Source organism: Notothenia coriiceps, unplaced genomic scaffold (assembly GCF_000735185.1).
Source record: "Notothenia coriiceps isolate Sejong01 unplaced genomic scaffold, NC01 NC01_scaffold00024645, whole genome shotgun sequence".
Lineage (NCBI taxonomy): Eukaryota > Metazoa > Chordata > Actinopteri > Perciformes > Nototheniidae > Notothenia > Notothenia coriiceps.
This window is the reverse complement of record NW_011357346.1, coordinates 17,084-37,724: the sequence shown is the minus strand read 5'-3', so window position 1 is coordinate 37,724 and position 20,641 is coordinate 17,084.

The window sequence follows — 20,641 nt, the reverse complement described above, 5'->3', positions numbered from 1 at the left end:
CGATCAAGGGGAAAACACCTCCCTCTTTCTACCCGCTCTTCCTCCTCCAGCTCCTCTTGCCCTCATCTAACATTAATGGCTGTTGGTTTTTTAATGAGGAAGTGGGTGTCCCTGTGCAGCTTGTCCATGGAGGACTTGCAGAGGGGGGATTGGGGGGAGGGAGAAGAGATGTACTGGTGCAAAACACATCCCCCGGCTGTGAAGCTCAAACGCCAGCCTAGCAGGATGGGACCGAGGGGGGGCACTCTCTTAGTAAATATTGCCATGCCCTCTTTCAGCCTTCAAAGAGCAAAACAAGCCAACCACAGCATTCTGCCTCTCTTTCCCTCCTCTGCACCCTGTGAACAGGCAGCATGCATTATGATAATAGACATCCCTGTGTAAAGCTTCTACCAAGTCATCTGTGAATCAAAAAGGTCATTGTAAGTAGTACTTCATTGTATTATCTGAGTTTTTGCTTCCCTGATTGTTGCAATGGGAGCGCTAGTCTAATGAGAAGCACCGCAGCAGCAAAAATAGGTTTAGAGAATATATGGAATTTTTTTTTTTTGTTGGAGAAATTGTAACAAAAATGATCAGAAATGAAAAGCCTGTGAGATGTTTAAAGAAAGGTGTTCCATTCTAGTTGATGTCCTACTGACTGCATCCCTACATTTCTGACTAAATACAATGTGTTTGTGTTGTTGTCTACTGTCAATATGCTGGATGTTTGCCAAAAACATGGATCAAACAAATTCACACATCAACAATTTACCACTTGTTTTAATGTCTCAGAAAGAGAAGGGATGATATATGCCAGATTTGAGCTAACAGCTCATGTCCATCTTCAGTCCTCCATCTGCAGGCGTACACATACGAATCAACTAACACTTAAACATTAGTCTCTATCAATAAGTAAAAACCAGGGCATCAAACTTCAAATTCATGCCATAGCTGCTACTGTGGGAAAATGGCCTTTCTATTATCACATGCAGCCAAAGTGAGCTTAAAGGCAATCAATTATATTTGTATGTTGTTGTGTTTTTTAAACTGTAAATCAAAACATTAACTGTAAATACCTATAGAAAACAGGCACATGGCTAACCTGTGTATATTCGCCCTTTGCATTATGTGAGGGTGGGCGTATTTAGGGCGGGGTCTTTGGCCCTCAGTAACCCATTCCACTGCCTATTTGTGGAACCAGCTAAGCGTTCACTGCTACATGTTTTTTAATATCACTTACATATTCATAGTCTAATAGCAACCCACCCAGCTGTGCACACACAATGGACCTTTTCCGTTTTTACCCATCTACCTTTTGTTATTAATGACAATAAAAAAAACTTTTAGAACTGCAAAAATAGAGGAAAGGGAGGAGGTGTTCATTTTAACATCTGATATTATTTTTAAATAATAAACATTTTAGATTAATTTAAAAGGAAATTTGAATCCACTATAGCATGTACAAATAAAATAAATAGCATGAGTGTGACTGAATGCTGAAAGAAATACAGGTTTGTTTTCCTGATATTGTACAGTCTTTTAGCGGTATGCTACCAAAAGATACAAAAGACACTTGTTTGATGTGTCTCTAGAGCTCTCAGCCATCCCCTCATACTGCACTCTGCTAGCTAAAAGAGTGGAGCACAAGCACACATATTGCCAGTGAGAGTCTGAAATGACATGACACAAAGAGACTGAGATACTGGCAGCCAATTAAATAAAGGAAATGGCCTTCATCATTGTATGATTAATGGAGCACACCATTAGTGCATAATGTTGCCCCCACCATCTCTACCTGTGTGAGTGTATTGTGCAATCATATGTGTGTGAGTGTGTGTGTGTAGAAGAGAAAGCACTAGGGAGAGGTGGGTACCAGAATCCCCAGGGTGTAGTAGCTAGGGGTTTTCATCGCTCTCTCCTCCCTCTGAGTGATAATTCTGCTGTTATTCAGGCAGGAGTGGGACGGGCAGTGCTGGGCCTGTGATAAAGCACCATGGCCTTTAAAAATTCATTTCCACCCAGCATTCATCTCATTCCCATTCAGCGCTGGTCTACACCCTGCACTCACACCCATGCGCACAGAGAGAGTCATTACAGAGCCATGATCCATACTCAAAGATCCATCTCTATCCACCAATTAGAAAAAAGCTCCACCAAATATGAGAAACAGCTTTAGGGAAGCACCATTTCCCTTCTCCTTTTACTTCAGGTGAAGTATGAATCCAGACAGAAATGCAGTGCCAAGATGATGAAAAAAGACTGAGAAAGATGAGAGGGAGAGATTTTCTAGGCTTGGTCTTGGTGTGTTGTTTCCACTGTATCAGAGTATATGTCCAGATCATAAGCTGTCAAAAGCTGACAGTTTTTCTGGCTTCATAAAAACTCCAATCTGTCTTCGCTGTATACTAGAGAATAGCACACCACTGCAGACAGATGGAAAGGCTAAGGTTGAGAGGAGCGCTATAATGCACATAACTAATCAATGGCTCTCACTACCAGACAGAAGTAGTAAGAAATATAAGGTGCCTATTGACCTAACAGTCACATTAACACACTACTAAACCTGCATTAATGCATTAAGGGCCATTTTTCAAGTCAAAAGATTAGAGAAAAGACACAAATATATGTAACAACGGGAAGAGTTGGCTCTGAGATCATTGACAGAGGGCAGAGCTCACTCCCAGATGTCAAGTCTCCACCCTCACCTTCAACATTTTTGGATGAGTAGCCTCAGAAGGGCAGCAGGCTCAACAACTAATGCCCTGTGTAGTCCCCTGACTGCCCTTCCCTGACCATGTAACACCCCCAAGACAAACATACACCCCTAAAACATCTGCTCAGCAAGCAAACGTTCCATCCCCCAACATGTATGTAAGAGCACCCTCGACCACTCTCACTTAGCAGCCACACCCCTGCGCCATCCTCTCAACTTCCACTTAGCAGTAAATCCACATCAAACCCCCCTAAAGCAGACATTTGCACACAGACAGAGTGAGCCTGGACCAGCTAGGAAAACTAGCCCCGCCTGTCCGTCTGTGTGCTCGCCCCCTGAGCCAGCGCATCAGGAAAGCCTTCCCCATGGAGGGGGAGGAGGGCTGCTGTGTTGGCTATGCCACAGCTCCACAGAAGTTCCATAGTGCGCCTCCATTGATGGGTCCCCAACCGCTGGAGCCTGCCAATTGGTATGCCCCATTTCTACAATGACTGTGCCCAGGACCTCCATTCAATAACTCTGGGAGACGTCATTAATATGGAAGTGTTAATAGGTGGAGCTGCACACTAATTGCGCACTGGAACAGGATCATGTTTAATATTAGAATCCATTACGCACCGGCTGTTGCAAGCGGAGGCAAATGAATTAAGACAACACATTATTTACTCGTGCACAGGGCAAATGGAGACTGACAGCACCGAGAAGGTTGACACTCAACATGGCAGCTGTTACACACATCTGTTGGCTCTCGTTTCTGCAGCGCTCAGCGGCCCTTTGATACTAGCTGCTCCTGTAATTAGTTGACTTTCCACTGTTTCTCTGCTCGGCCAAATCTAGCTGCAGTGGGCTACACAAAGAAATGACGGTACTGTAGAGTCCAAGGTTGAGAGCAGCTTCTTTCAGTGGGAGAGGGGATTAAGCTATTAGCTGTGGCCTTAAAACAAGGTCAGCAATATGGTAACATAAAGGGAAGATCTGGAGAGTGGCAACATGCAAACAGCATATCATTTGTCACACACTGAGTGACAAATTGTGATCAAATTCAGTGTTTTTTACACACAGGTTTCGTATTTGCTAATATAAAATTGTCTCTGCTAATGAATTCAATCCTCATTCCTCCGAAGTCTCAAAATGTAAAAAAAAGGAAATAATTATAAGAAATAATAATTTTAAGGACAACATTTTTAAATAAAGTATAACAGTGACACATTTATTTCCTCACCCTTGCCTTCCTTTCACAAGTCCCTAATGAGCATGTCGCTGGCAGAATTAATTTCGTATTGTTTAATTGATTCCCAAACAGCTCCCATCCATCATGGGGCCATTCAATATATTTGTCTTTTAATCTCTGTCGGCCCTCATCATAATTCTATAGCACAGGCCATTACACACAGAAAGAGGGCTCAGACAGTGCTGTGGGCATCTTTAACACTGCCCACACACAAATACTGACACACAAACACATATATATCCATATATATTTAATTGATGTTGTATTAAATATACATCCAAACAAGCCGAGGAGTTGCTGCTGCAGTGGTACCGACTCCAGCGATGAGGGCTGGTGCACCAGGGAGTGCATCTAACAACTGTTTAACATTAATAATTCCTGGTACATCTCACGAGCTACTGTAATATTCACCAGAGCTGTGAGAATCCAGAGTAATTGGGAAATGTTTTTGGATGTCTCACTATGTAGTTCAAGCTGATTGCACTTCCTAATGTAAAGAATCCCTGAATATGTACATTTAACTACCAAATAAACTGCCATGTTGAGTAAACACTTCTCTCCTATTTCAAGAATGATTTAGTTCAAATTGTTTTACCACTATAGTGTAATGAATATTTAGTTGTGTAAGAGCAGTACATAACATAATATTTACTAAGCTGTTCAGCTAAAATGAATAATGCTTACTTGGCTGCCTGTGTCACAACACAGTAATGTTGATTCGGCCACGAAGAGTACGGATTGCTTGGTTGTGCAACAGAGTAATGGCTCCGTCCTATTTAGATGCAAGAGCGATTGTGAGAGCCTCGTCATGTATCAGCACCCACTGACGTGCCCATCCCAGGGGTAACCACTGCACCATGTCCCGTCCCTGACACGCCAACATAATGAATGGCCCGGCTAATGAAGGCTTACTAATTGATTATGGAGAAAACAGAGTATTACTCACCCAATGATGGCAGCTCTGAGGGGTGCTGAGACACTTAGTCAATGCTCTGTTTTTCCAGCCTGTCCAGCCCAGAGGGCCTTAATATTGACCTTCTGACCAGTATGGACACCTCGTGTAGGATGAAGTGCATTACTTTTATAATATTTCATTATCCTCTTACACGTTTTATTACAGCGATCATCGCATATTCTTTTTTTGTCCATGCATCCATTAACATTCATTCAGCAAATTAATGTGTTGTACATCTTGCTGCAGGCATACACCAAACCCAACCAGGTGTATCTGCCAGTGATGAGAGTGAATGGGGATTTTCAAGGCTTTACACTCTAAAGCTGTTGTTCAATGAAGCAGATAGAAGCTGCTAAGGTGGGAGGTGTATGTAGTGGGCCATTGTCTTTGATTAACTAATTAGTAGACATTATCAAGACTAAACAGAAGTCATTACCAGTGGGCTTTAGTGAGGAGGCACTCATTTCCCAACGGACCTCCAACCACTGTCTCTGCCCAGGCCACCACAGCCCAGGTCACTTATTAAATCTATAACGACTAATTTTGCTTTTTAAATGAAGCTCTAATTGACTTTCGTGGGAAGAAAGCAATGCGGCTGATCCAGCTTGTATTATCAGATCACTGATTGAATCACTGATTGAATGGGAATTGGTGGTCTGGTATTGGGTTTCCAGACAATGAAAGCTAAGATACAGACATTGCTGACCCGACTGCTGATGCTTTCAAACACACACTCATTATCATACACACATTAATTTATGCTCAGCGGGATTTCAGACTAGCAATGTCTTGGTTTTATTGTGCTGTCCGTCATGGTTCATGTACTTTATTAATTTCATTCTTTGAAGAAAGGTAACTTCCATAAGTCTGATGTTGAACTGCAGCTGAAGAGTTAAATATTCCTGTACCAGCCACCATGTGCTACAGCAAAAGCGGGGCAAGTTGAAGTCAGAAAAGCAGCAGAAATTACATTTTGTGTTCATGGTATCTCAAAGCAAGTGTTTGACACTGCAGATTCAGTGGGTTGAACATGCTCCCCATTGCCATCTTCTATCGAGCTCAGGCAGAGAGTCCTTCCGGCTCACAGGCAGGGGCCGAACCATAATCAAGGAATTATCATAATTCACTCTAATCATAAGTGAAGGAGGGCAAAATGACTGAAATTAAACTCTGGATTACTGCCTCAGACTGCAGGGATGTTTCAGTAACTGCTATTTTCTGCCAGTGTTTTAAATATATGTTTACCGTACTCGTGCCGCCAATTAAAACACTAAGTCAGCGGGAGTGGCACAGGATTACTGGAAAGCAACGCACACATGCACACACATCCCGGTGAGGATTTATGCTGTTGGTGTGTAACAAGAGGTGCAAAGGCTGAGTGATGTGATTGCTCAGAGTGCTGTATGGCTGCGCTCCCAGTCTGGGGCTTTAGTCAGTTCCACTGCAGAGGGAGCAACATGCTGGGAGAAGGAAGGAGGCTAAATAAAGGCCTGGTCAGAAAGGGCCGTTCTGGTCTAATTGAGTCCTTTGGGCCGAGGGTCCACTGATCAGAGACTTGTTACAGGAATCCGGTTTCATGGTTTCCAAACAATGAGATTTCAGAGAAGGGATTTGTAGTCCTGTGGGATTGCTTCCTAACCTTTTCTGTGATTTTTGAGGTTCTCTCTTGGTTGTCTGCCCCTGTGTTCCTGTTTGAAATCGGATTACTATGACAATATGGAAACACTCCGGTTGAGGTCAGAAAGTGGTATTCACATATAAAACATTGCAGTGATGCTGTGAATACTGTTTGATGCATACAGTGTGGACCTTTTGTTAGATGACTAGAGCATATCTGGCTGCAATATGGATATATCTCTTAATGCCGACAATCAGAGCTTTCCTCCCCATTGAACAATGATGCACGGGCTGAAGAATCAAAGATCTGAGTCAATGTTCTGAGGTACCTTAAACTTTATTCTGTCTTGTTGTCCAAATGATTAATTATAACTATATATTTCATAAAGTTTGATTGTACTGCACTCAAGAAAGAAAAAAGGTAACCCATTTAAAATATGTAATGCATCAATGCTAAAGTTATTAAGATAAACTACAAGGTTTAAACAATGCGAAGCTTTTGTTAAAGATAAACCCAGTGAGAAAAAAACACTACAGAGAGAAAAGTTCATCAGAGAACCCTGATTGTAGAACAACAAAGTTACACAGCCCAAATGAGAAACATTCACAGCATCCACAAAGAGATTCCTGAAAGAAAGGTCTGTTTTCTTGCTTGCTTATTCTCCCTTTCACTCTTTATCTCTCTAAACAATCCCTGGGAGACAGAAAACAACAAAGACAAATGACTTTGGCCTTTTAAAGAAGCGTCAAACCTCTCCCTCCAGTGAGCCGGGGATCCACAGAGATGTCCGTGTTTCTTGTTCACCCCCTGCAGGGGCATTAACTAGTGGGGGATCTAGATGAGCTTCCTGTGGAGCAGGAAAGGCCAGGACAAACAGAGGCGCTGCGCTGCTTTTAATAGGCGCAATGCCCACTCAAGTGTAGCAGTTCATAAATTAGAGAGGAGTGCAAAGAGAGGAAGATGGGAGACTTAGCAAACACAAGTAGCAAACACATGACAGAGAACCGACTGCCCTCTGGACCATGACTCACTTTGGGGTAATGTGACAGAAAAAGAGAGGAAGGCAAAGCAAGATGAGATGTGGAATCTCATAAAATGATAGTAATTTACCAAGGCTTCTGTGAAGAAAGCACAGGAGCCTACCAACTGCTTGAAAAGCACATTCAAAGCTATCAAACCCTCAAGTCTACGTTTTTTTTATGGTTTGGAGAGAAAGCGGTAGGGAGGAGGGAAAAAGGGGGACAGCCACAGTGCCTCGTCCACCTGATGCCACAACGCTGCCTTGCACAGCTTCCTTTTGTAGCCCAAAGTGTCTGACAGAGGAGTAAGGCAGACACAAAGAACAGACAGGACTCTCTGCAGGACACTCTTTGTGCCATGGCCGCTCACAGGCGGAAGGACAAAGCCGTCAGCTGCCTGGACACCTCGTTAGGCCGCTCCCCGCAGCTCTCACATGGCACGGGGTTGACTGCAGCCCTCATGCTGGGATCGGCTCACCGCTACAGTGAAGCCGTAGCCACAAAGAAATACACACGTGCACGCAGACAATGTGTAACTGTGGAGCGTCAAAGACCAAAGGAGAAATACAGTGCTATAAAACACACCTGTTCTGTAGAAGCTTCAAGGCCCTCCTTTCAAAAGCCTCTTTCATGGATATTTGCTTAGGTTGTTAAAGCTGATCTTTTCAGATGCAGTCCACAACAAAAGCGCCTCAAGCCTGGTAGAGACGGCTGGGGGAAAGGGATGAGGCTCCCTTTACTTCTAATGCTCTTTTATCTTTTTACCCTTTAGAATATAGATTAAGGCTTTTTACTGAGGTTAGGTGGGTGTTGACTATATCAATGAGAGGTACATGCAGACCTATATTTATAGAGTCAATCGGACCAGAGCAGAGGAGAGATATGTCAATAGAGAAGTACACACTGTAGCAAACTGTACATATTGTACATATACTGATGCACACTGATACCAATTATACTTTATATTGTGGCAGTGTCTGTTCTTGATTGGATTATTAAGTCATCAACATTTCAGCATGGCTGTCAGATATGAGTTTAGAAGTAAATGACACAAAATAGTATATGACAGCTGGAAAAAGCAAATCCAAAGGCCTTAAATTGGTGCATGCATGCATGCATGTCATTTGCAAAGGAATAAATTGTTTTGACATTCTGAGGTTCCATCATGTTTCCACTCACAAGCTTCCAAAGGCTGTGTGAGGCTGTTTCTACTTTCACCAATAGGCGCTTCCTGTTAGCATGGCCTGGAATATTAAGTAGGCATAGTGCTTAGCTTGCTTAGACCAAGGCAAATAAATATGCCAGAATTAGTTCCAGCTTCATACGCCTTCAAAAATAGGATCCACCAGTCAATGCACCAAAACAAGCCCATTCACCACACTTCAACTCGTTCAGGCTACAAAGAAAAGCAAAGCAAATGTCAAATTGAAACAAATAAATAAATATATTCTGGAAGCTTTGTGAGGGTGCTATACATAAATGCAAAGCGAAATAACAGCCACAATCAGGGATAAACATACAGCATATTGCAGAAACAGCCACACTGTATTTATGCCACACATTAATACAGTGCATACATATAATATTAATATGACTTTGCAGGGTATTATTCAGATCGTGCCATGCATGCATTAGTTTTATTTTCCCTGAATCTCTGTGACTTGCTTAACTGAATAATTTTGAAGAAGCAAAAATAAAATTCAATCAATAAGTGAGTTCGATCAGACAGATCGTAAAGAACCACTCATGTCTCACAATCGATGTAATAATCAGATGATACCATATGGGGCAATTTTTTGGGTGATGTAGTTCCTCTGATGTTTAATGTTTTAAAGTACTACAGTTGCTCCCTTTTTGGGAAACGAGCTCTTCATCACGCTGATAATGGCAACAAACTTACTTTCACATTGCTGTTTGTGTTGCTGCTGTACATAGTCACGGTGTATATTCGAGATACAACATGTAGCAATTTATTTATAATGGACTGACAATGTTTTATCCCATTAAAAGTTAAACTGATGTCATCTCAAATTCTATGAAATGACACACCTTTAATGTATACAGAAATCAAACAACCATCCTCCCCCACCACTCAATCCCGGCAAGCATAGTATTTTCAGCCATTACAAGGGATGATGTACCAGAAGGTAGCAATCAGTCAGGCCCGCTTGTGGTCACCTCCCATGTCTGTACATCCATTCCCCTTCAACATCTGTGGACTCATATGTTACTGTGCTTCTACCTGTCACTGTCTGTCCACAACACCACTAACCACACCACACATCAATCAGCCCACCCCTGCTGCTTTTTAATCTGTTCCCATCCCCAAGGACAAGGCACGCTTCAAAATTACAGTGAAGAAAGGTCACCCCATCCAATTAGAACATCATCAGGGATGCACACTATAGGGTCATTCCCTGAACCCTTGTAGCACATCGTAAATACTACACTTCCCAAGGAGGAACACCCACTCTGGCAGCATTCAGAATGACTGACTGATAGCAGATGAAGAAAATGAGGTGCAAGGATGCATCTTTAACTGTAATGGTGGACACGACTGATGTAGATTATTTTTGGATTGGTACAAGGTGTAATGGCATGTGAAAGTGTCACGATAGGTTTATTTCCTGAAGATGATCAATGTTATCATCAGTCCATGTATTGACCCTGTGACGACCCGGGGCCCAGATCAATCAGGTCTGCAATCAGGATTAGATCAAGCTGCCCTATGCATTCTCTCTCATCACTCTAGGAGCCTGCTATTTGCAAGGGTTTAGCCCCATAACTGGACACACATGCAGGCAGGGAAAGGGACCGGCCTTCTGGAACGAGAGAGAGATTTTTTGGATCAAAGGGTCCAATGGGATGTACCATGTGGAGACCATTGTCTTAGCTTCGGCAGAGGAAAATAAGCTAATGAGAGCAGGGTAGATGGAGAGATGGAGAAAGAAAGAGAGGTTGGGTCAGTGAGCTTTGAGCCTTGTGTGGGTTGATCTAAGCCAATTAGAGACAAGTGACAGCTCAGCTACATGTTCATGACACAACTAGACCACGGCGTCGCTCTGAGCCCCAGCACCCCGCTGTACAAGCTTGACTTGGACCCCAACACGCCCTTAACACTCCCCCCAAAATAACCCCCTACCATAACTCTAAACACACCAGACACAGACCAAAGCCAAGGGAGAGCAGAGAGTATGTTTAAAAAAAAAAAAGACAGTCCTCTACTCTTCTGGCCTGCTTCCTCTGCTCTCCAGAAGGAAGTGGCCAGTCAAGCAGAGCTCTCTTTCTTGCCATGGTCGGCCAATTCTTTTGACATCTGACGTTGTTGAGAGTTGCTGTGACGACCTGGCAAGTCCACTGACCTTTGCCCCAGCGGTTCAAAACTTGTGAACCCGAGGCGAGAGTAATCCAAAAGGCTTGATGGGAGATATGTGAAGTGAGGAGTTCCAATTGAAATGGGGGGGTTGGTTCAAATGACCACCGGCAGCTGTCATTGCCGTGTTGCCTTCTTCCTGTGAGCAGATACTGGTGCAGAGCCTTCCTTGTGCATACGAGGGGAGGTGGTGGGCCACCAGGTTGTGGGTTGTCAGGGCTCCAGCTCAGGGCTTGTGATTAATGAGACAGGGCATCGCACCAAAAGGAGCTCAGCAGCACGTGCCACACTGGTGGTAACAACAAAAACCCTTGACACAGTGTGTGGTAGTGGAGCCAGAGTCAAAACAGTTCAATAGTTAGACCATTATATTCATGTGGACAAATCTAAACTCATCACCAGACATACACATGACTATATATAATATATATTGTGCAGATGTCAACGGTTCTGTGGCACAGCCATTACGCTGAAATAGGCTATGTTTCCTTTAATGCATCTTCTCATTCACCCATGACTGAGCATAACGCATATGAAATCTATGACTGACGGTTTGGGGGAGAAGAAGCAAAAAATGCAGGGATGGAGCATGACAGGAAGGAGTGATGGGGGTGGAGGGACACCCAGCAGGGGGTGGGACAGGACAGCCCTCCGCACATCTCACGTCTGCCACTCAAGAAAGTTAATGATGCCACGATCTTGGGCCAACCATCCCCCTGCTGCACGTGAGAAAAGAGACAGACAGACAGAGAGGGAACTGAGGGTGGTGTTGCTGGCACATAGATGCATTCAAAAGAGTATTGGGGGGGAAGGGCGTGGGGGTGAAAATGGATGGTCCAAGAATATTTAAGACAATCAACACCCCAGTTGGCGACATTGAGTGAATTTGAGATGAATGATATGACCCCCCCCTTTTTTCTTCCCAATCACATTGCTGTCTCCTGCCCTCATTTGCATCCTTTATCAAGTCACGTTATTTATTAAGGTTTATGAGAATCTTGGCTAATTTGATTAGCAGTCAGTTACTACGTCGTATTAGAGGTTTCATTGCATAAAGGGAGATGGGGATGAGTGTTTTGTCTGCAGGGCTGAAATGCTATCATCTACAGCCAGCAATTTAGGGGATAAGGGGGAAACGGAGGAGGGATGGGGGTTGAACAGTGGCAAGATGCTGAGGAGAGATAACAGTATCTGTTCTAGCACTCACCAAATGTAGAAGGATTGTGCTAGGTTTCGTTTCACAAAATATCTAACCGAGCAGAATGTTGCTTCATGGAGTAAAAAATACAACATACATGGTAAATGAAAGGGGTTCAATGATGTCAGAATACCAGTTTGTCATAAAGCAGGAAATGAGTTCAATCCGGTTGCAATCTAGTTTTGAGGTTTACTGCAGTTACAACAGAGCTTGAGTACTATAAGAATGAATAAGCTGACAGATGCTCATATCCCTTAGCCTGTAACTGAATTATCCAAGCTTTTCCTTCTCTGACACAGGAATAACCCTGCCTTCCTGGGCTATTTCTCCTTTCATACATCTCCCAATAACACAAGGGTAACTGTATTAGCAGTGCAAGCTACAGATGCTCTCCAGACTGCCAAATGGACCCTATGCAGCCCTGTTTCCAAGTCATGGGGTCAAATGATGGTCAATCGATGGTCAGTCCGAGGTCACATTCAGAGCTGGCCAAAGGTCAGCCTATCTGGACCCAGACTAGGCTATCAACCCCCTGTACTCCCTTGACTGGAGCTAAATCATGGGGACAAGCACCTTCTGCTTGAAGTCTGAAAATCTGATATAAAGAGCATTCTAAGATTTTCTCAAATGTTGAGTAGTGAAAAGGATTAATCATTAACGGTATCATAAAAACAATTAACAATATGTCTGCAATATTTCTAAATGATAGTTCATTGTTCATTTTCAGGAAGTTTTTCACAGAACGGGGGTTGTGTGCAAAAGGATAAGTGAATTACCAAAAACAGGCAATTAAACTAATAACACATTAGTTGCATAAACTAACAACCGACTAATTGCAGATGTATCCCACTCAACATGTTTTGAATACAATTATTTTCCATAACCTCCTGCACAGCCACAGCAGCCAAATCGATATTCATGAAGTGTCAGAGTTTTAATTCATGTGTCTGTTCCACATGAACACCACAGGGACCTTTAAAAGAAAGACAGGGAAAAAAGCTAACATGTACATTTCACAGTTAGTGCCTGGGCATGGCTTATGTTGGCCAATTAAGCTGTTCTTTTTCAGCTCCATTACAACGCGGCGTCTGGGGTTTCATTTTTCCCTTACTGTGCCATTTAGGCATCAAATGGGCAAATGTTCATCGTGCAAGTTGGACAAAAAAGAGGGAGTTTGGAGTCTGTTACAGAGTGTGTGCAAGGGTGTGTGTTGATTGGCATATGTGCCTTTGCAAAACTTGCCTTGTGTACCAGATCAAACATCTATGGGCTGCTGTGCTTGTGTGCCTTTGTGTGTGGAGGCCTAATTTGCGCATGAAACAGGAGAGCGTTAATGGCTTTTAAAGATCGGTGGAGTCAAATGAGCACACTCATCAGTTAGCCACACACCCCTTGGTGATCACTCAGTGTCGTTAGATTTCATTTCCTGTGGAATAAGAAGATCATTATGGATCCAAGACAAATCCTTGCAATTACAACCACGCTTAGGATGATTCACTGCCATCATTTATGTCTCACTGGGTGGTGGGTACTGTTATTTATGGCATTATTGTCAACAGAAATCATTGGAAATACACTAACAATGACAAAGAATTATTAGAATTTTACTCAAGCAATATCTTCCTTAATGCTATCCATTAGGATTTTCTCATCAGCACAGTAGGCAGAAAGATACAGAGAACTGCCCAGACACCTATCTAAACACATACACAATGAAACACAGGCAAACATGGGAGGCACCTGCATGTTCGTTAATAGCTTTGCCCTGGACAGTGTAGAGCACGGGGGCCAGCAGCAAGAGGCACTGAGATAACATTCTGCTTAGCATTTGAATAGGGTGTTCTGATTTCTATTCAGTTGGCCTTTGGCCATGCTAGTGCTTAAGTGGTCTGGGCGAGTCGGTCTTGTCTCTCGTGTGCCAACCAATGTGCAGGCTCATATCTGGCCATGTGAAATGTCTGTCGGTGTCCCTGTCTGTGTGTCTGTCCGTTTGGCTGGATGAGTGTCTGGATGGTTAATAATCAGCCTGGCTAGCTGCTAATCATCATCCCAGCTGCAGAAGCAGGTGGCCACACATACCACAGCTTCCAGTCTCATTCACCATGTGATGTCATCTAAATGCACCTGGTCACAACGCTTTACACATAACTGAAAAAGCCAGATTCCCCCTACGTCCCCCCTATGTGTCTCTGCTGGTCCTGAAGATGAGAACCGTTGACATTTATTCTTCATCTTGTGAACTGGTGGCTGCTGAATGAACAACATTAAACTTGTTTGTCCCCTCCATCACCTTCGCCAAGCCTGGGGTGGATCCCAGAGCAGTCTAACAGGCAGAGGCAGCAGTTAGGACACACTCCACATTGAACTGGGAAGCCATTAACTCTGCAAAACACAAGGTCACCTTCAACAACACGACACAGCAGCCACCCAACTTCCTCTGCTGATAGGCCCAGTGGATGCAGCGGTGCAGTCATGTAAAGGTCAGGCTGTAAAACAGAATGGTATCACAGCTGTCTCACAAACCCCACGCTCAAACATTTGATCGTGTCACCCTTCACTTTTGAAAGTGATCAAAATGCTTTGAGTATCACTTTCAAACAGCAGGAAAGGAAATGAGAGAGGAAGGGAGTGAGAAGGGGGAAAGAGGAAAGAGAGTGATTGAGGGAGGGAGACGAAGAGAGAGAGGGAGACAGCAGAGACTGGATGATCAGGTTACAACTCTGGTCTGCAGCTGTTGAGGGCTCTGGTGGCTGATAGGTGTCCCTTACAGCAAATGTAATCCTAGCCAAACACAATATCTGTCCACGCCATCGGGAGATCACCAAGTCATAACACATCCGGGCCCACCATAACTCCGCTGTGGCCTAGGGCCATGGGAAGCCTGGTAACAGTTTAAGGGACTGTAAAAAACAACTATTTTAGATTAAATCAACATAAAACTTGCAAGAAGGGAGGACCTGATTATGTTTTTCTTTCCAAGCCCACAAGGCTGGCAAAGTTCTACACTATGAACTCTCAACTTCCTATGGCCAGCTTGGAGTGTATCCCATGTATTCCCCTCTAGTCTCCTACTTCCTCTCCATCCACACAGTTCAGTTGAGAATCTAATGAAGCGGAAATGCTATGTCTCCTATGTTCCCAAAGGGCTACTTTAAGCAGGGACTGCCATTAATGTTTGCACAACTAGAAAAACATCCACAAAATAAATTTAGCTTTAGCATTTTTGTGTACACTTGTGTGAGTGTGTATGCGTGCTTGCTTGTAAATGCAGAATAGCTCAGAACAAGATGTATTCATCAGAGTGCCGGTGTGCAGTGTGACAGTCGTAACCCAAAATAAACTGGCTGCATCTTGGGTCTGGCTGAGTCATGACCCTTCCACAAGATCAATCCCGAGCAGTATTTGGCACCTTTGTGTTGCACAAAGGCATGTTTGTGTGTGTGTCTGTGGGAATGAATGTGTGTTTAAGGTTGTGTGTGTGAAAGTAACTATGGAAATAATGGGCAATTGAACCAGGAACATCAGTGCAGAAATAACGCAACATTCCACACGCCAGAGGGTAAATCAATTCCAGCGACATTCGATTCAAACCCATATCAGCTAGCGCCTGAACTTCAGCGCTCAACCCCGTCACCTCCTCCCTGCTCCATATGATGGATTACCATCTCTGGCAGTCTCGGAGGGTCGGAGAAAGAGAGAGAGGAAGGCTGGTGGGGGAGGTCAGTCACTACAGGGACACATTCATCGGAGGGGAGCGTTGGGTTAAGGAATTATGTCTTGACAGAGATCTAGGGAGGATAGGAGAGGGCAAAGGGTTCTCCAGGGGTCAGAAGATCCAATCCTGACTGGACTCAATGGCAAGCCACCCTAAGAACGCAGAGTCCACAGGGATTTCACTCAGGGCCACATTTTTGGATTAATTTTATTATCACTCACTACTCCCTTTGCCCACTTGTCAGCAAATGGTGTGGTATCAGATATAGTCATCTGAATGCTGCTAAAAAGCACACCTGTGCAGTCAATTAAAATAGACTTAGAGTCTAAATGTGTTATCTACACACAGGCAGAGGGACGGATTAATAGACTGATAAAGTTAGGGATCTTCGGGAAGGTAATTTGATGATCAAATTAAATCTACTTGCTGAAAAATTGAAAGCTACATGGGGCTTGAATTAATTAGAACCATAAGTCAATATCAAAATAGAAATCAAAGAACTAACCACCCATGGAAGCAGGAGCCTCTCACCGTGTCTGTGTTTTAAGGCTGATCAATATTCAGCCTGCAGACAGTTTTCAATAATTTACAGCTCAGTCGGCATCCAAAGCTGTCTGATGAGAATAAAAGAAGGGGCAAGACATGGCAAGTTTACTTTATAGCTTGTCTGAATGTGTTCACTTTTTAAAACAATTCTGCCAAGCCGGTACAATTTAGCGACTCCATTTGAATGCACATTTTATATTTTAGTCACTGCAGAGCGAGCACCCACGGTTTAAAGTGCTGGGTGATGTGACATGTGAAGTTGGAGTGGGGCAAGGAGAGAAGTGTAGGCGAAACACTGCCAGGAGAGACAAAGCAATAGCCCTGCATTGTCAGAGAGGAGAGGCCATCAATAACAGTGTCACTATAAAGAGAGAAAGAGGGAGAGTTTGAAGGAGCGAGAGTAGGGTTTATAAAGGAAACACAACAAAACCCGGTCCGACGGGTGCTTCATCTTGCCGGGCACTAATGGGCGTGAGAAGCGGCTGGCTCAGCATTCTGTGCTTGACGGCTCACTCCTCTTCTGACGGGCTATGGCATCCATGACGGAGCGCCACACACTTGTTTAATCCAGTTTATACACTCGAAGGTGAGACACAATGGTCAAAGTAGAGATGTAGAGAATGAAAAAAAAAGGAAAGAAAGAGACTGATAAAGGATTGAGAAACATGGTCAAAGGTCATCCCATAGTTGGATCTTATTATGTGATGCACCTTCTCACCACACTTTCCATCTCTGTCCTCATGTCTCGCTGCACTACTCTATTATTGCTGTCATTATTCAGCTGTAGAGATCCACAGTTGATGTGTGCTCTATTTCCCATCTTCAACACTATACTTGTTCCCACTGAAAGTAAGAAGGTAACACAGATGGGCTTTTTTCCCTTGGTGGAGCTGGGGAGGTCAGAGCTGGGACACAAGGCCCGCTGAGGATAGTAAAAGTGTAGTCTCAGGAGTTATCGTGTGTGTGTGTGTGTGTGTGTGTGTGTGTGTATGTGTGTGTGTGTGACAGTGAAAGGTCAGAGTGCTGGTAGCGACTGCAGCATATTTCAATGATTTATCTTCCTGTTTAAATAACTGCAGGACAGTCTCTTTCTGTGCATTGCAGGAGTCTAGTAGTGGCGGGAAACTTCTCATTTACTCTGGCCATCTGTGGCTAATAAATGTGAGAGAGCAATATACATGCTGCTGTGGAGAGCTGGTGAGAACTGTGTGTGTGTGTGGATGTGGATGTTTTTGTGTGGCCATTGTGTGAGTAAATCCCAATAGATAACAACACCTTTTTACGGAGGTCAGCAAACTCCAGCTGCACGGACACAGAGCTGACACATTTAATCAGGGATTTCTCCACCCTCGCAGTTTATCGGGGGGGGGGGGGGGGTATTTCTCACCCTCGCCTGCTCTCACCATCTCTCTTATCGCAGGGCCACATGTTCACCTTTTTCGGGATCTTGATTTTTTTCCAAATCACTTAGTCTTTCTGCATATAACTCGGCGACCTTCAGCAATAAATTGTAATATTCCTGGAATATTTACAAGTTAAGTATCTTTCCAATATTGCAGCTCTATAAAGTGAGCCAAAACAGTGCCAAACATATAAAACACAAACAAACATATTTAATCAAAGATGAGAGTGTGCTCAGTATTCAAGACTGCGTTTGATTTCCTAACTGTAGCATGCGTCATTAATGTGTTGGTAATGGTTGCATTGTTGCTGCTTCTTTCATTAACCTTCATTATTTCTCAAGGAGTTCAGCGCAGATTAAACCTCAGCCTACCGGGGTTTATGTGGGCGTGAGGGCAGGTGTTTGTGTACACTTTTGTCAGAGTGTGTTAGTGTCTGTTGATTGTGTGCTCACTGTCATTCCATTTGCTCATCTCTGAAATGGAGTAATGAGTCCAGATGAGCTTGTGGAAGGCTCTGCAGTGCGGCTCAGCCTGACTCCCCACCTGGCCGGCTCCTCCTGGCCTGTCCCTTTATTAGCTTCCCCTCATGCTGGACACAACAGGAACAGCTTGGTACCCTCCTCCTCTCTTCACCAATCACACTTCTCCCAACTCTATTTTCTTGCTAATTACCTTGTTGTACGAGCACCAAATGCTCACTAACGATTCACTTAATTGCAGAAGTGGTACATTAGATGATATCAAAGGACCTTTTTTAAAAGTCATCCAATCCCATTCCAAGCGGCATTTAGAACCAACCCAAGACATCTGTTTCATTTCTGTGTCATTTGCATTTTTAAGGGTTACAATCTGAGGGAAGCGGGAAAAGATACAGATCTACACCATAATCTACACCTGAAGATTATGTGTGTTGGTTCGTTTGCAATCCCTCTCTGACCAGATACATTAAATACACAGATAACAAACATGTCAGAGGGTCTGAGTCACAAGACTCGATTATAAGTGCAACTTGTTCACTCTCAACACACACATGCTGCATATCCACCTGGAAAAATAGGGCTAATTAACATGTTCCTTGAGATCCTTTCACCCCAGGTGTGCCTTGTCACCCTTACATATACAGAGATATCCGCAATGCTAGCAATTTATTCAGCAGCGGTGGCTGCAGCTAGCATTTTGAACCAGGCTTCACAATGATTTATGAACCTGCTCATTGACCTAGTTTATGCTGAAAAGAGAAAAGGGAGCACATCTCCTCCTATGTGCACGTCCTACATTCATCCCACGGAGCTGGCCTGCAGTCAGTTTTGGAGAGCATGGGATTTAGAATGAGATTGAGCGTTCAGATACCCTGTAGGCAACGTGTTTACAAGTTTCCTATCTTCTGAAGTACAGGACAGTGAACAACACCTATAATGAAATGTGTTCCCAAATGCAAGCTATGTCCAAACATTATCCTCACACTCTTAGATAACAGAGGGCAGCTCATGCTCTTGCCTCCCGAGTTGTGAGCAATATCTGTTCAACATCCAACACTTAAAGGAGACAAGTGGGAAGACTAAACCCAGTAACAGCACAAGTCCTCCCAATCTGGCCCACATTAATAATGCAGAGGCACCTCTCAGAGGCCTCTCCCCCCTCTTCCTCTCTACTCCACCTTTCCTCCTCTTACAGAGAGAGTGGTGCCCAGCTTGATGTCCAGCATGCAGCCGTGCCGCTTTGCTCAGTGCACACCGAGTTCAATCCAATTCAGAGCCGCAATTAAATTATCTCGCCAGGGTCCTGCTCAACCACTCGTGAACGGGAGGGAGCAAAGGTGTGTTCAATATGTGGGAGGGAGAGGGAGGGAGAAGTAGACGAGGGATGTAAGGGGGGGGCATATCATACACACAATCCCAGTTCAGCATGGATATAGATTTAAATGCTGCTTTTTCCTGTGCGATTAGCTATGGCTTAACAATCACTAGACGGATGTCAGGACCTGATAAAGCTAATCACTGCAGTAAGCCAATGCTGCGGGATTCAGTAGCCCACCCCACCTTCTGCTCCCCCAGCCCCACTGAAGCCATGGCGAAAAAAGGAAGCAGAGAAAGCCTAAGGCTCTAAACTACCGAGCATGGAGAGGTCCATAAAATCTATAATAGCCTTATATCTGGAAAAAACAAAAAATATATAAAGAAATGTTCGTTGAAATGTCCAAAAAATTCATATATGATATACTTTATACATATCATTACGTCAGTATTTGATCTACAATTAAACAGCCTATACAACTGTATATTTCAGAGGATGTACAGTATAGTTATAAAGTGGGGGGGTGCACTCAAACTATGACAAAATAGCTCTATGGCAACAATAATGGCGCTGTGCTGATTCTGTCCATTCTGGTGCCTGAGGCCAGACACTTGATTGGTTCAGACTCCAATCCTGCAGATCAGCTTCAGGACATTCCCGCTTAATATCCTTTAAACTACTTGTAATTAAAATTGCAACAAGTCATTACAATCTTATTGTAATACCCTTCGGGTATATTTCCTTTATTTTTCCTCGTGCCCTCAATGCACTCTATTGCCTCTACACGCTATGATCCATCCATATTCTAAATGTTTTTATGAACAATATTCTACTTTGATAAAACCTCATTTCACTATCTGTCACGACATAATCAAGTAAAATAGTGACTGTCCATTTTGAACTGCACTTGACCCACCAGCACAACCATTTCCTTCACCGACACTCCATCAGTCAGGCCAACACTGCTGTCATTCCCAAACATGTGCCTCAGGTCGGGTCAGGTCAATAGAAGCTCAATTGTGTGAGGTAATGTAGAGCCGTTTTCGTTTTTGTTCTGTACGTAGAATTGGAGAATCGAACACTTTGATAAACAA